Source organism: Colias croceus, chromosome 22 (assembly GCF_905220415.1).
Source record: "Colias croceus chromosome 22, ilColCroc2.1".
Lineage (NCBI taxonomy): Eukaryota > Metazoa > Arthropoda > Insecta > Lepidoptera > Pieridae > Colias > Colias croceus.
Genome location: NC_059558.1, coordinates 3105363 through 3121733, shown reverse-complemented (window position 1 = coordinate 3121733; position 16371 = coordinate 3105363). Strand labels below are relative to the sequence as shown.

General features: G+C 31.6%; 1 protein-coding gene across 5 annotated transcripts in view; it reads right to left on the bottom strand.

Moving 5' to 3' along the window:
* Positions 1–16371, bottom strand: part of LOC123701825 (A disintegrin and metalloproteinase with thrombospondin motifs 16) — a 126996-nt gene that overhangs the window by 78752 nt on the left and 31873 nt on the right. The gene's annotated exons all lie outside the window — the stretch shown is intronic.

Genomic DNA, 16371 nt, shown 5'->3' with positions numbered 1-16371 from the left:
CAATATGAATTTTTGTAACGTTTTATTTGTGTGTGATGCAACGAGCCATCCACTGTGAAACCAATCGTTTCTTCATTTCGAAAAACAATAATATAGGATTTGTTTTGGGATGAAATTGATTGTGTGATTTGTTTGTTGTTAGCAACTCGATTGACTATTTACTCAGAAGTCAGAACAGTCAATCGTGTAGTTTTTTAATTATTTATTGGATGATGGATGAATATAATTCGATTTACATTCGTTCAGTGATGAGGTAAGACGTGATTTTATACTTTGTCAGGGAAAGTTATATGACACGTGATATATTTATACGGTGAAATATAGAGACCAAAATATGAAGACGATAATAATAATTATATCGTTTTATTTAGCTTGAAGTTTGAAGCGATACTTTTATATTATTCCTCTTTGCATCTTCCTGATTAAATTAATTTATAGATACATTTAAATACATTATTTCCGTGAAAATAGAACATGGAACAATTAACAAAACTGATGCTTATTGTGTGATAGTTTACAACACTTAGGTTAAGCTTTACTTCGTGTTTTAAGCTTTTAATATATGGGTTATTTACAAACACATTCCTCGCTACACATCCTCGGACATCCTCGGTGGAAAAGCAAACGATATGCTCAATGAATAACGATTAAACTACCGAAGTCCGAAAACAAATTGATGGCAATATTAAAACGTCACCGAGAAATATAAGCGCGTTAATTTTAACCGTAATGCAGGTGATAATTATGAAGATACCAACAAAGTTATAGCGCTCTTCAATTAGCATGAAATTCGGGTTTTATCACTACAATAACAATCTTGTAAAGAAAATTACACCTTACAATAAGAAAGTTAAGGTTCAAATTATGTTTTTGAGTTTTGAAACTCTACCGTATAAGATTTAACAAATAAAATACACCAGTGATGTGAATTTTTACATTACCATAATCGAATTACTCTCCACAATTTAATAAGCAGTGGTTAAGTTGAAATTTGATACGAGAGTAAATTCTTGGAATCGGTACGCATAAATATTATGCTCAATGAAGAATAATGTCAAAGAAATGGTAATGAGCAGACGCGTCATGCGAAGTAAATCAAAATCGGAATGTAACTTTTGGAACAACTGTATATTATGATTAAAATATTAAGTATATTCTTACAAAGAAGATGTTATTTACCTTATGATACCAAACATAAAGCCTTTGCAAGATCATGTCTATGTATATTGTTTATGTTCCCTAGATATTTAGAACTAGTTTTGCCCCGCGGTTTTACCCGCATTGCTCCGCTCCTGTTGGTCGTAGCGTGATGATATATAGCCTATAGCCTTCCTCGATAAATAGGCTATCTAATACTGAAATAATTTTTCAAATTGGACCAGTAGTTCCTGAGATAAGCGCGTTCAAACAAACACTTCAGCTTTATAATATAAGTATAGATTAGATCCATTTTTCAAATTTATTGCAAGTTACACTAATGATACGCAACTAACTAGAAAATTCTTTGACGACCGCTTTCAGACAGATAAATAGAAAGAAACAAAACAAGTCACAAATGATTAAAAATCTTCACATGATACAGCGGTTTATTCAAACATTTCGTAGATATACATATAAATAACAAAGACCTTGAGCAGTGATTGTCTATGGTGAAAAATTTGACGTTGTTTATTACATAATACGTGCGAAGTTTTACCAATTGGAGACCCCCTACTGTTAGCATTAAACGAATGTTGACCTGTTGATAAAATTCCTGACTTTCCCGTTATGTGGTAGAGACAATTTATATTCCTGAATTCGCGGGAATAAGTTTAGAGCATGGAATAAATGTTCATTGAGAAATTTCGGTTATTTGAACTTATGTAGCAAGTTTTTGTTGAGGAAACTAGTTTTAAAGATTAGTAAGAAGAATTCTAATTAGAACGGAATCTAAAATAACAATTTTCATGAAACTACACGTTAGACTTTACGTCAATAATATCAAGTTTATGAAATATTGCAATTGAATTGCAGCATAGATAATGCTGAGTTGGCTTCCCTTTTTCAAGGACACTGTTTTACAATTGATTTTCTTTATTTTTATTTTTTTCTCATGTTCTTTTTTACTTTTTTTCTTGTGTGTACATTTTATGTAATTTTCATTTTTAGTTTAGTTTTGTTTATTTATTTTTTGTATTGATGTTCTTTATTGATGTCCTTGAAATAAATGTTTTTTCTTTCTTTCTTCTTTCAAATAACATCAAGGGTCAGAAAAGGGGAAATAATAGCTTACCAAAATTGGTTGAAATCGATTATCCTTAACGTACAAAAACATACAAAATTAACATGAGTGTTGACTTTAGAACCTCCTTATTTAAAGTCGGTTAAAAACAAAAGCATCACGTTTAATACTTTCTTACAAAGAAAGCTATTATTTGAGATTCCATACACAAATGTTACGAAGCTGAATATATTATATCGGTCACTTTACACCGTTTGAATCCTAATTGTTATATTTGGTTGTAAAAAACTTTCTTCGAGTGGACATCAGGTGGAAAATGAAAGTGGTTGCGAAATATTACCTAAAATGGTTTTGTTTTCCTTGTTTTGGTTTTCAAATATTATTTACATCTAGATAGATAAAGTATATATAGTATATTTTACGAATTAAAAAGGGATAGTTGACATTTTTCGTGAAAATTTCCTGTTTTTATTAATCTCAGAAGCAACATTTGATGTGTCGTTCACAAAAGGTAGATATATCATGAAGGGTTTGTATCTCAGTTCTCAGATCACATGAAATTATAAAACTAAAGACTTAAACTTTAGGAGCACACTAAACTTGTAGATAACCAGTTAAATCATAACTTATATTCAACTAGAATCTCAGACCAGTTAACATTCATCATCCTAATGCATTTTTTATACAAACTAATAAACAGCAAAGAGAAATTACAAATTACGTTTTGACATTTAAATTGCGCGCCAAAATGTCACCACAGATTGACTAGATTCGCGCGTATAAATTAAGTTGACCTTGACTTTTTTATTCATTTGCTCACACTGGCCGTTCACTATTTTGACCAATAAATACAGATTATGCCCAAATATTCTAAAGATATATATTTAAATTGAATTGCGCCTAATTTAAGAAGGCTCATTTTGAAGTAGATAGAAAAAGAAGTGGCACAGATAATGAAATTCTGAAATCAAAATATTATACCTAGTGCACACTAAAAGTTTTGCGTTTCTGGCCATCCATAAATGTTTGAATTTCGAATGTTATATTTTTTTAACACATGAAGTCTCATTAGTTGAGGAAAAAAAAATTTGGCGGGTAGCGCTTATCAATTTTTTTTTATCTCAAGTTAAAGTTGGTTGTCCGTAGCAAAAACGGAACTAACACGAAACAATTTTAGGGCGATGATTTTTGATGATTTTAAAAGTTCGCTTTCTCCGAAAGCTTGCACTGCTGGCCTTCAAAATACTTTTGGGAGGGAAGCACCTCATTTGAGCACTGTAAGGCATTGATATGCTGAATTTCATCGCGATCGTGTTTCTCTCTATGATGACATTCGTGAAGGTCGACCCTCAACTGCGATCACGGAGGAAAATATGGCTACCGTCAGATAACTAATTTAAGAAAATTGCCATATCACTTATTAGGAGATTCGAGGACATTTGGGGATTAGTATGAGCCAAATTCAGAAAATTTTACATGAACATTTCAAAATTAGGAAGCTTGGTTGCCGTTGGATTGCTCCCAAACTCACTCCATTACAAAAACGACATCGAGTAGATTGGTGTTAAGAAATGCTATTAAAGTACAATTACGGACATTTTAATGCCGTGTATAATATCATGACAGGATATGAAATATGAATATTTGGTTATATTTCAGAAATAAAACACCAATATTCTTTGTGGGTGTTTGAAAGTGACAGCAAACCAACCAAATTGAGGCAGGCGAGAAGGGTCGGAAAACAAATGATTGCATTATTTTTCTCTAAGACGAATCCTGTCTGCACTATCCCACTTGAGTAACAAAAGACTGTTAATGCCGAGTGGTAAATCACTATTTATTTGCCCAATGTCTTAGAAAAAATAAGAGAAGCGACCTAGAAGTTGCATCTTGTTGCACCATGACAGTGCTTCGGCGCACACCGCGAACAAAACAAAGTCATTTTTGGCTTCTGAAAACTTAGAGCACGTGACTCATGCCGCACGCAGTCCTAACCTAGCACCTTGCGATTTCTTCCTTTTCCCAAAAATCTATGATTCAATGAGTGGTTCGACATTTACGTGGCCAGAAGAGGCCGTGGTTGCCAATGGTTCTCATGTTTCCAGAAATGGTTTGAACGGATGAAAAAGTGTTTTAAATGTAACGGAGAATACTTAAAAAAATAGTAAATATAATATTAGACAAATAAATTGTTTTATTTATTAGTTACGCAAAACTTTCAGTGTGGCCCACGTATAATGGCCTTTTACAAAGTACATATATAAGTATAGCTTTTGAAAAATATAAAAACTTTACAAAAAATATTAACCAGATAATATTTATCCAGTTTATTAATTTTCTAGTTCGTTGTATACATAATCTACTTTTAGTTTTTACTAACACTAATCTAAAGTAGGTTTTAGGACCTAACCTAACCTAAAAATTTATAATCCGCAGACTTTACAAAAAGTAACATTATTTATCGACACCCATAACGTAACAGCAGTAACATTACGTCAATCTATTTCCTATTACTTAATTATCTTCAAACACGCTTTACTGACTCCTACAATTTTGTGGAAAAGACATTTAGTCGTACTAAATGTTTATTAAAGAGTGACAAAACGTTTACACACTGCGCGGCGTGATAATTTGGATGATATCTACATATTTAGAACAAAACAAGAACATTTTTATATACAATAAAAGTTTTTATTTTCTGAATTTTAAGAATTTCTAGCTATCTAGCTTTTTGTCGATTATTTTATTTAGATTTTTCGATGCACCGATTTAATTTCGATACGTCCAATTCGATATATTTATCAAGACTTATATCATTTAAAAGCTTACCCTACTTATTCTACATTGCATACCACATACTTCCCGTTTGTTCCATATCTTCATATCTACAACTACATACATCTCTCAAACGTTCCTCGAATACCAATCACTATAATATCCATTGAATCAATACCCAATAGACTTGGATATCGCACCACAGTGGGTAAACTTGACGCAACACCCACGTGGTATTGGAAACGTGCTATTAATTTTTCTGTAACACCTCTATACATTTAACAAGACAATGATAATGACGGGCGTGTATGTAAACATCTACATATATCTATATTTATACGTATACTATCGGTCCGCCCCGGCTTCGCCAGTGGTACATATTTACGTTTTCTCTACATAAGAACCATCCTCGTACTTAGAGGAATATAATAAAAAAAGAATTATCGAAATCGGTCCACCCGTTCACGCGTGATGCCGTGACCAAGGAAACTTAGTTTTGGGTACTAAAATTAGTGTAGTTTCCACTCTAGTCAAGCAATTGCATGAAAAAATAACAAATCAAAATATAACTACAATAATATTGACAATATAACTAAGCCTACATGTTCCTACAGAGATTTTACAAACTCTATTTGAAATGTAAACATTGCTTTGGCATTATTTGTAAAGAACATACGGTAAGGTCACATTACTTTTTAACCGACTTCAAAAAAAAGGAGGAGGTTATCAATTCGGCCGGTATATTTTTTTTTTTTTTTTTTTTTTTATGTATGTACACCGATTACTCCGAGGTTTCTGAACCGATTTACGTGATTCTTTTTTTGTTCGATGCGGGATGGTGTCGAATTGGTCCCATAAAAATTTTATTCGGCTAGGCCTAGTAGTTTTTATTTTATGAGCATTTTTGTCTGTACTCGATGACTTAATTTCAATGTAGCAAGTAACTTTGATTCACTTCCCGGTAACCGATTGAGCTGAAATTTTGTATACGAATGTAAATTGGATAGCGATGAAACATTATCATGACATGGAGCTGATCTGATGATGGAATCGGAAGGTGGCCATAGGAACTCAGTAATATATTGACTCAACTTTATCGAGTTTGGGCTCGTTTGATTCGTGTTGAAAAATACACTAAAAAGTATTAAATAAAAATAACTGCGTTAAAAACAACCGACTTCAAAAACGGAAAAGTAAGAAATAAAAAAGATTTGATATTATTAATTACTACATATTATTTTTATGTGCTATTCATTAAATAGGTTTGAAGTCGGTGCCAAACACTAAGCACTTAGTATTAAGCCCGTGCACCGACATCAAACCTATTTAATGAATAGCACATAAAAATAATATGTAGTAATTAATAATATCAAATCTTTTTTATTTCTTACTTTTCCGTTTTTGAAGTCGGTTGTTTTTAACGCAGTTATTTTTATTTGTATGTTTGCATTATCTAATACTACGTACCTCATACCTGTTTGATTTAGACAGAAAATTATATGTAGGTAAATAGTTCATACCTACCATCTAGTTATACCTCTATAATATAGTACCTTTACTATAAAGTTATAAAAAAATTCTACACAACACTACAAAATATGTACACTTGCAAAAATTTCCATGAATAAAATGTGTAAGTTAATATTAATATTTTTCGAGGTTGAGATACGTTTCCCACTATTATATCGGTATCATATTTTATTAGCGGTCCTTCAAAACGGCTTCACCGATTTTATTAAATTTTGTGTGCGTATCTAAGTCTGAGAACCTAACAACATCAATTTTTCATACCCCTGAGTGATAAGAGTAAGGCAGAACAACGTTTGCCGAGACAGCTCGCATTATTTCAAATGTATAAAATATAGAGAAAGCCTCTACATAAAACATTTATTGTTATTATTACATAAATTCTTATAACAACAAAAAAATGGGCGTCACAAATATCTCTAGATGCAACCGCATTCTTAGAAATATTACTTCCAAACAATTATCTAGTAAACTTAAAGTAAGTAATACAGTTTAGAAAGCGCAAATAAAGTAATTATAATGTAATTTAGACCGCAAAGTAGACCTTAAAACCTCAATTTTGAACACCATTCTTCAATTACGCTATTTAATATAGAGTTATGATTATTATTATTCTATACTAACGACGCATCCTGGCTTCGCTTGTTAAAAGTAACTCTTTAAATACTACTTTTCAATGCAATTTCATGGAATGTAACAAATATCTTATTTTCAAACAAGATTAAATTGTTAACAAAATAATTTACCGCGTGCTTTCGTTCATCGATTAGTACTTAACTACATATTTGTTTAAGCTATGTACTGAATTTATTATTTTTGAAACAAAACATGCATTTATAACGTTGCCGTAGGTATTTATCCATATTGATTATAATAATTGTATTATTTATTTATTTATTTATTTATTTATGCTTTATTGCTCAAGATAAATTACAAAATGAGACTTAGCCTAGGATACATTACAACAAACGGCGGTCTTATCGCTAAATAGCGATTTCTTCCAGACAACCGGTTGTACAGAGAGAAATTAAGTAAAGGATAGGAATAGGGCAGAGCACAAATAAATATATACATACAAAAATAAAATAAATAGGAAATAAAAATATTTATATATTATTTTATATATATTTTATATATTATTAATTGTTTGAATATTTTTTCCATAACGAGGGTTCAAATCAAGTCGAACCGACCGCGACGTATCCTTCGATCAAAATCTCATCAAGAAACTGTATCTTTTCATAAATTTGAAAAATATGCTTCAAAGTAAAAATATCTCCTAGGAAGATGTACCTGTTTATGTGTGCATGTTAAATCACAGCGCATATATTAACAGTGTATGCCTTCAACACTATATTGCCCAACAATGGCTTTTGTAAGCGAACTTGACTTGACGCTAATGTATGCATTTCTTAATATAACATTGTTTTAGAACGCACACATGCACACAGCGCACATACAAACCACGCGCACATGCACACTACACACACTGTACGTGAATCGTGTAATTAGTTGCGTAGACGCAGATGAGAATGATTAACTTGTGCTCATTTTAAGTACTAATTTAAAAAAAATACAAATGTTTTAAAGAAGAAAGAGTTTAAATATAGATGATAGAGATCTTTAAAGTTTAAACTAATTACCTATATAAATATAGAGTAAGTATTTAGTAATTTTAGGAATATCGGTGAAACAATATGTTCCTACCATACTTCCATAGTTCATAAAAAAATAAAAACAATATACACACTGCATAAGTTCCTAAAAAAATAGAATAACCTTGATTAAGGCAAAATTCGACGAAGTAGGTACTTATTGAAATACGTGATCTTAATTTTGAAAAGAGTTAAAAATCATCGAGGCTATATATTCACCTTTGTTTATCTTTTGATAAAACTCCAAAATGCATTATTTCCTGCTTTTTTCCTGCAGTAGGATGGGCCCGCTGCTTTGCCTGTTGAACTTATAAAACTATTAATTGTAATAACTATTGAAGAAAGTAATCTATACTTATATTATAAAGCTGAAGAGTTTGGTTGTTTTTTTGAACGCGTATTCCGATTTGAAAAGTTCTTTCTGTGATAGTTATCCAATTTATCGAGGAAGGCTATAGGCTATATATCATCACGCTTAGACCAACAGGAGCGGAGCACTGCAAGTAAAACCGCGGGCACAGCTATAGTATGATATAAAATGAGGAATACGTACACATATTCTGGACCGAATGCAACTGTCTCTAGAATTGTACTATTCTAGCAAATTTTATATATTATTGTATTAACTCAATGATGATAAAAATATAAGTACTATATTTACATATTATATTTTACACTTGAATACAAATTCACCTCTAAATATTTATTTGTACAATAATGTCACTTCTGTCCATCTTGCTGTCCATAATAAAAACAGATAATAAATACTAAGGTATTTAAAGAATTCAATCGATCCATTTAGGTTTTATTCACGTTTTATTCGCTAATCGATTACCATGTATTTATAATGGTTTCATTTATAATTTTAAATTTAATATAAATATTCTGATTCGCGATTTCTGTTACGTAAAATACTAATTTAAAAATACAAACGCGACACTTATATAGAAATAATATTTAATAAATTAATGCGTTTAAGATAAGATCAAGACTAATTTAACATTTAAATAGTACAGTGGCTTAATGTAGTCGTATTAAGAACGCGACTAAAGTCAAATCACCAATCAACATTTAGTTGATACGTGTAATATTCAAGACCAAATATAAAAAAATAAAATATATGTAAAACTTGATGATATTTTCGATTATCCTGTTTGATCAAAAACATAAAATATTGAAATTGACTCGATAGAAATAATTCACGAAGTTACCTCTAAATTTCACACTTTGACGTTTTTTACTTGACATGGTTATGCCTATTATGTTATTTTTTTCATAAACAATTATATTGAAACATTTGTGAGAACTTTGTTATACCACTTTTGTCTAATTACTTTTTGTTATGATTTAATCACGATAAAACACTTTTGGCGCTTACTATATTTTTAATTACGCAAGAAATCATCTTGCATCGCACGTTCTAGGAGCTTCAAACATAATTCTATTTCATACATCAGACGCTATCGCTCCGTTGAGACGAGTAGACCATGCTTAAATTGCTGTGCCGCGTGCCGATTTTTTAATAATATTGTTTCAATATTGTTTTTTTGAAAATGGTAAACAACAAAAGAACATTGAAACTTCAGAAACGAGAACTAAAAGAGATTCATATTTAAATGATATCTAACTAATTTTCGAAGATAAGTATAGTATTGTAATCATATTAATAAATACCTAATTATTATTTATAATAAATAATAATAATTATTATTTATTAATATGTATTAATAAAAAATACGACTTTCGATTCATTTCAGAAACTTTATGCAGGTGAGTTTAGATATTACATAAATATGTAATATCTAATCACACTCACACGAATTTATGCAAATGCATAAATTCGTTTCCGTGGGCTGAGTATTGACGCGACGATCTTAGGTATACAAACATATATATAGGTATATATTATATGGATACAAATATTTCATTCATAGTGTTACATCAATAAAATCAAGAAAGATTTATATGTACCTAGTATATTTTTTTATTGATTACTTATTACCATTACTACTATGATTACCTACTACATATTTGTAGATTCCTATGGTTGTTCCAGTAAATAACGTAAATATGTTGTGAATAGTAGATATATATAATATAATATATTCACAATCTGTATTATAATAATCACTGGTGCAGTGAACTCCCATAAATAATTATAATCCATACTATAATATTATAAATGCGAAAGTAACTCTGTCTGTCTGTCTGTTACTCAATCACGCCTAAACTACTGAACCAATTTGCATGAAATTTGGTATGGAGATATTTTGATACCCGAGAAAGGACATAGGCTACTTTTTATTGCGAAATACATATGTACCACGGGCGAAGCCGGGGCGGACCTCTAGTAAATTATAAAGTTATACCTGCTCATTATTTGAAATCTATCGTAAAATGAAATAAAATAAGTAACTTTACTCGTCTAAATATTTGTATATATAAAAATGAAACCCGTTTCGCGTTGTCACGGTATCACGTGTGATCGGCTGAACCGATTTCGATAATTCTTTTTTTATTGTATCCCTTGAAGGATGAAGGATGGTTCTCATGTAGAGAAAACGTAAATATGTACGTTTTCTCTACATGAGACTACGTTACAAATAAAATACATATATCATTCATAAGTAACACGCGAAACGGAGCGCTCTCGATTGCGCTCATATGAAACAACATTCAGTACAATGCCTACATACGAAATCCAACAAGAGAAATTTCGCGACAGTCCTGCGCGTGAATCAAAAGATGGAATATTCATTTTTGGAGCGCCGGTTTCAAGCGACGGTGATAGCAGCAATTGCGCGCGACGCGACGGCGACCTTGCCACTCCTATATTATAAACAAACACTATGAATAGGGTTGCCAACTTTTTTTACAAGAAATAAAGTACGTATATTCATTATTCAGGTCTCTCTCTCTCTCTTGTCGGTCCCTCATGTCTGAGGATCGTGGTCAGCATCAGGGTTGCATCTGGAGCGGATGATTTGCCTCCACCGGTCTCTGTCCATGGCGTCTCTTACGACCGTGTAAAAAAAAATATTAAACAGTATTTTAGCAAAACAAACAGTATTTATTGTAGTGTGTGCCCTCTGACTAAATAAAAAAAAATTGTGAGCGTCTAAATGTAACACATTATACTGTCTATATTATGTGTTTGCACTTTTATGCTGAAAACAGTCTTTTGTATAAATACTTTTTATTTGTTAAACAGTAAAAAGTATAATTTAGTGAAAAACAGTAGAATACTGTTTGGCAACCCTAAGTATGAATACACTCGCGAATGCAAATTCGGGGATTTTCTAATTTTGCTAAATTTTTGCGTTTGTAGTAGTGTATGGTCAGCAAATAAAAAAAACAACATTTTATTTTTAGTTTTTATTATATATACAGGGTTACTTGTAAAACACCAGCAACCTCGCAGGACAAGATACCTTACATCATAAGTAACAACATTAATAATTGTTCTACGACTTTTGATATTTTGTTAGATTTTATTTTCTTAAAAAAATAAATGTTCATTTCATTTTCCGTTTGAATATTATAAACTCTACGCGTATCACAAAAATTACGTAAACAAGAAGCGAACGGGAGGGGAAAGGGGGCGTCGCGTCGCGGTTGTCCTTTCGATGATGAGTAGAACATAGACTTACAAACGTTAGGAGAGTACAATAAAAGCTTAAAAAATCATTTAACCCCTTATTGCATGAATTATGAAGGAGATGAAATAAAAAATATTTTTTTGCAAAAAAGTGTTTATTAGACCTTACATTATGAGATCAAATTGAGAAAAAAAATTATTTACTTATATTATAGAAAATTTGAAACGGCGCCATATATGGACTCGTATGCAGTGTTTGTTGTATTTTTTCTGTCATATATGGCTTCGTATGCAATTAGAAAAAAGTAACTAATTAATAAAATAAAAACATATTCCGGTTTAATTTCACACACACGGTTGCTAAGCCCCAAAAATAACTTAGGCTTGTATCCTGAATGCTAAGTCAACTGATATACTACATATACTTTACATAAATCCTATCCTACTAATATTATAAATGCGAAAGTTTGTGAGGGTGGATGTATGTGTATGTGTTTGATTGTTATTTTATGTTTTATGTTTGAAATTTAGCAGACATAATATAGAGGGTAACTTGGACTAACACATAGGATAGGTTTTATCCCGGAAATCCCACGGGAACCGGAACTATGCGGGGTTTTCTTTCGAAACGCGGGCGAGGCCGCGGGCGAAATGTTAGTACTTTATGTGGATACCTAAATAACACTCAGAATCACAGCCAACTAATACTTCGTGAAATTGCTAAAAACAATTATGTACGTTTGTCATTATAACATAAAAACACGTTATATTTTTGACATAACGTGAAGGAACGAAATTGGAGCAATATAGGCATAGCTGACGGGCGTTCTTCTTCCAAATTTGGTAATGACTAATCCCATCAGATCGTACAGAATCAAAATGAAAATCTAGATGTCTTGCAGGAGTTTTTCGTAGCTTTTTTGCGGCAATTGGCGAGTCAGGAATACGGAGGAGACTTCAGAGATGCCGATGTTTCTAAGTATTTTAGAGACGACCACGTCTTTTGGTAATAAGAGCTTTCCCTGACTTTCGCATATGCTCTGAAATGGCTAATCAAAAATCATACAGGGGCATATAGCATGAGTCTGTATTTATTGATGATGATATGATATTTACATGCTTAGCAGTGAGATAAAAGTGTGCAGGATCGATACTGGAACAATCAGTGAAATTATCCTTCAATGCATACCAAGCCACATATGACATAATATATTTTGGACAGAATGCATACGAAGCCAAATATGACAGATTTGGAAAAGTACAAAAAACTATATTAAAACAAAAAAAAAACAACCTAACCAAATGTTTTACCTTATTTTAGAAAGACTAATGAATGAAGTAATATTTTTTTTCATGGCTTTACTCACCTTTTTGATATTGAAATCTTAATTTGAAAATCACGGTTTTTTCCGCGCACCCAAACCGTCGCACGCGCTAGACTAAATCTATAATATACCTGATGGATAATATTTACACTGTATAAATTAATTACATTCCAATTCTCGATGAAATGCTGTTTAAGATGTAAGGTAGTTTTTTTAGATATTGTTTATAGTAAGCCTATAAAAAATTAATAAACTTCGTCGTCCATATATGGCATTGTATGCGGTAAGGGGTTAAAAATAATTTATTTCGTTATGCCAACAGCCAAAAGTCGTAGAACAAATGTTACTTATGATGTTAGCTATCTTGTCCTGCGAGGTTGCCGGTGTTTTACAAATAACCCTGTATATGGGATTTTAAATTAAACTATATGTGTTTCTCCTCTGAAAAAGATGAAACTTTATTTTAATATTTGCACATTTAACATACGTATAACTTTTACATTAACAATTAACAATATAAAGTTACAACACTTACACACAAATTAAACACTTCAACAAATATTATAACAATAATAACAAATAATAACAACAATCAACAAATACAAAATTTAACAATTACGTAATAATTATAACTTTTGAATGAAATGTGTGCTTTATGTTCTAACGGTACCAAGCGACTCACGGACTGCACGTGGTACCTGCGGACAGCGTAAACTGGTTTATTCTGGTTTTGTGCGTGTTTCCACTTTCAACTATCAAGTGACGATTTATTTATTTGTTTTGTTTCGTAATTATTACGGTCAAATATTAATAACGAAACAAATTATTATGGACACGATATTTTATTGTTTCACGGTAGTCGTTTTGTCGTTTGCTCAAGAACGTGAAATTGAATGATAATTTTTTTTTTTTTATAAAGTCAAAACCATTTTCTTTCAAATAAAAACTTGTTTTTATTGAAAACAAAAATCAGAGTGTTGCTAGGAATAAGTATAAAATTAAATAGTAATGTAAGGATATCGAAACATTTTTGTATAGGCCTGAACGTTATAGTGGAAACGCGCTCTAAGATCTGAGTAATATACACACCACTAGATATGCAAATATTTCTCCAAGCTAATTTACCTTGTACTAATATTATACTAATATTGTACTAATATTGTAAATGTGAAAGTAACTCTCAATCACGCCTACTGAACCAATTTGCATAAAATTTGGTATAGAGATATTTTGATACCCAAGAAAGGACATAGGATAGGTTTTATCCCGGAAATCCCACGGGAACGGGAATTATGCGGGTTTTTCTTTGACTGCGCGGGCGATGCCGCGGGCGGAAAGCTAGTATATAATAAATATAATATAAAGTATTATAAAGTATAAACACAACAATTTAACATTCATTCAAATCATACAAACAAACAGACATAAACAAACAGACATAATTTTTTACGGATTCGTGCTCTATACTGTTTCCCTAATATCGTTTTTTTGAATATATTACATACGTATACACTTTTTTTACTTTTTTATTATATACGTATAGATTATCATCAATAGTTATAAATAAAAATTAAAAAATAATAATAAATTATCATATTACATAATTTGCCATGATTTCAACTTCACTGTATACTAACTACCGAAAATACGCGTTGAACGCGCGAAGAATATTGTTTTTAATTTAGCGTCCGATGAACTTTACGTAAGTACGGTGAGCCGTGTATGATGGAAGAATGATTGCGCGCGGCATGGCGCGCTAGGGCGGGGCCCATAACTTTAGAAATTCTCTGACTTTATGCCCACTCTTAAATGTAAAGTTTAAACTTTAACAGCCGTGACGAACAACCTAGTTATGGAAAACATAATCTATACATATAATAAATCTGTAGAAGGGTCAATTCTGTACATTGAAAATATTGAAAAAATAAATAGCAGGGGGTGTTACTGGATCGATACCAAACCCAAATATGTGATTAAAAAATTTTTTGTCTGTCTGTCTGTCTGTCTGTCTGTCTGTCTGTCTGTATGTGAAGGCATCACGTGAAAACTAGCGGTTCGATTTCGATGAAACTTGGTATAATTATACCTTATTATCCTGGGCGTAAAATAGGATACTTTTTATCCTGGAAAAATACGTAGAAAAAAATTAATCTTAATTTTTAAGTTTTATCCATAGACGTTGTTCCGTAGAACCGCGAACACACGTTGCGTATTATTATAGGCCCAGCCGTATTTGGGAATTGGGTCCAATAGATATTTATAAGATGTTATTGACAGAGGTACTCAAAATGGAGAAATAACCATCCACGCGAAGACCGACATCCGCGCGGACGGAGTCGCGGGCGGAAGCTAGTACCAGAATATATCCGTAACAAATACTACCTACTTATAATTATTGTATGGACATATTTCGTTCAGTTTTTGTAACAAGAAAAGTATAGAAAAGCTCATTACTGAACGACTTACATAACATTATAATTTGTAGCTTATTTGTTAAAAGTTCTAAGCAATTTTAAAAGAAGTATTTTAGTTCGATTTTCTAACAAGCTAATATGTAATACTAAGTTTATAGAAGGTTTATAGTACTTTAGATTAAGAGGCCTACACCACCGAAACTAGCGCCACCGAACATTTTATTTTTTTACTCCTTAACCAGATCAAATTTAAAAAATCTAGCTCGGTACTTTGCTAGTATATTACTTGTAGTATTTTTGGTATTACTTTTCACTGTTCTAACTGTTCATTGTTCTAGAGAACTTTTGATTACCGCCAAAAGTGGCCACTTTTGGCGGTAATCAAAAGTTCTCCTAATTTACCGAATGCAAAATAATGAAAAGTAATACCAAAAATACTACAAGTAATATACTAGCAAAGTACCGAGCTAGATTTTTTAAATTTGATCTGGTTTAGGAGTAAAAAAATAAAATGTTGGGGGGGCGCTAGTTTCGGTGGTGTAGTCGCCTTAAGAGTATATATGGTAGCCACTAAGGGTAGCCGATACTCTATCTATATTATTTTTATTTATTATATGACTATCTATATAAGTGAACTCTGTTTAAAACTTATCTTAGAATCTGAGTCACAAATCAAACAACGAGAAATGATTATAAAAAAAAACCTTAAACATTCTAAGTGCTAAATGCATTAATTCACTGACTAGTTTTATACAATGCCATGGCAGCAAGCATCCAAATAGTGATTATATGAGATTGTTAGTCACTCATGCGCATAGATTCATCGATCCTCCCATATAATTGAAGTGAAACTTCT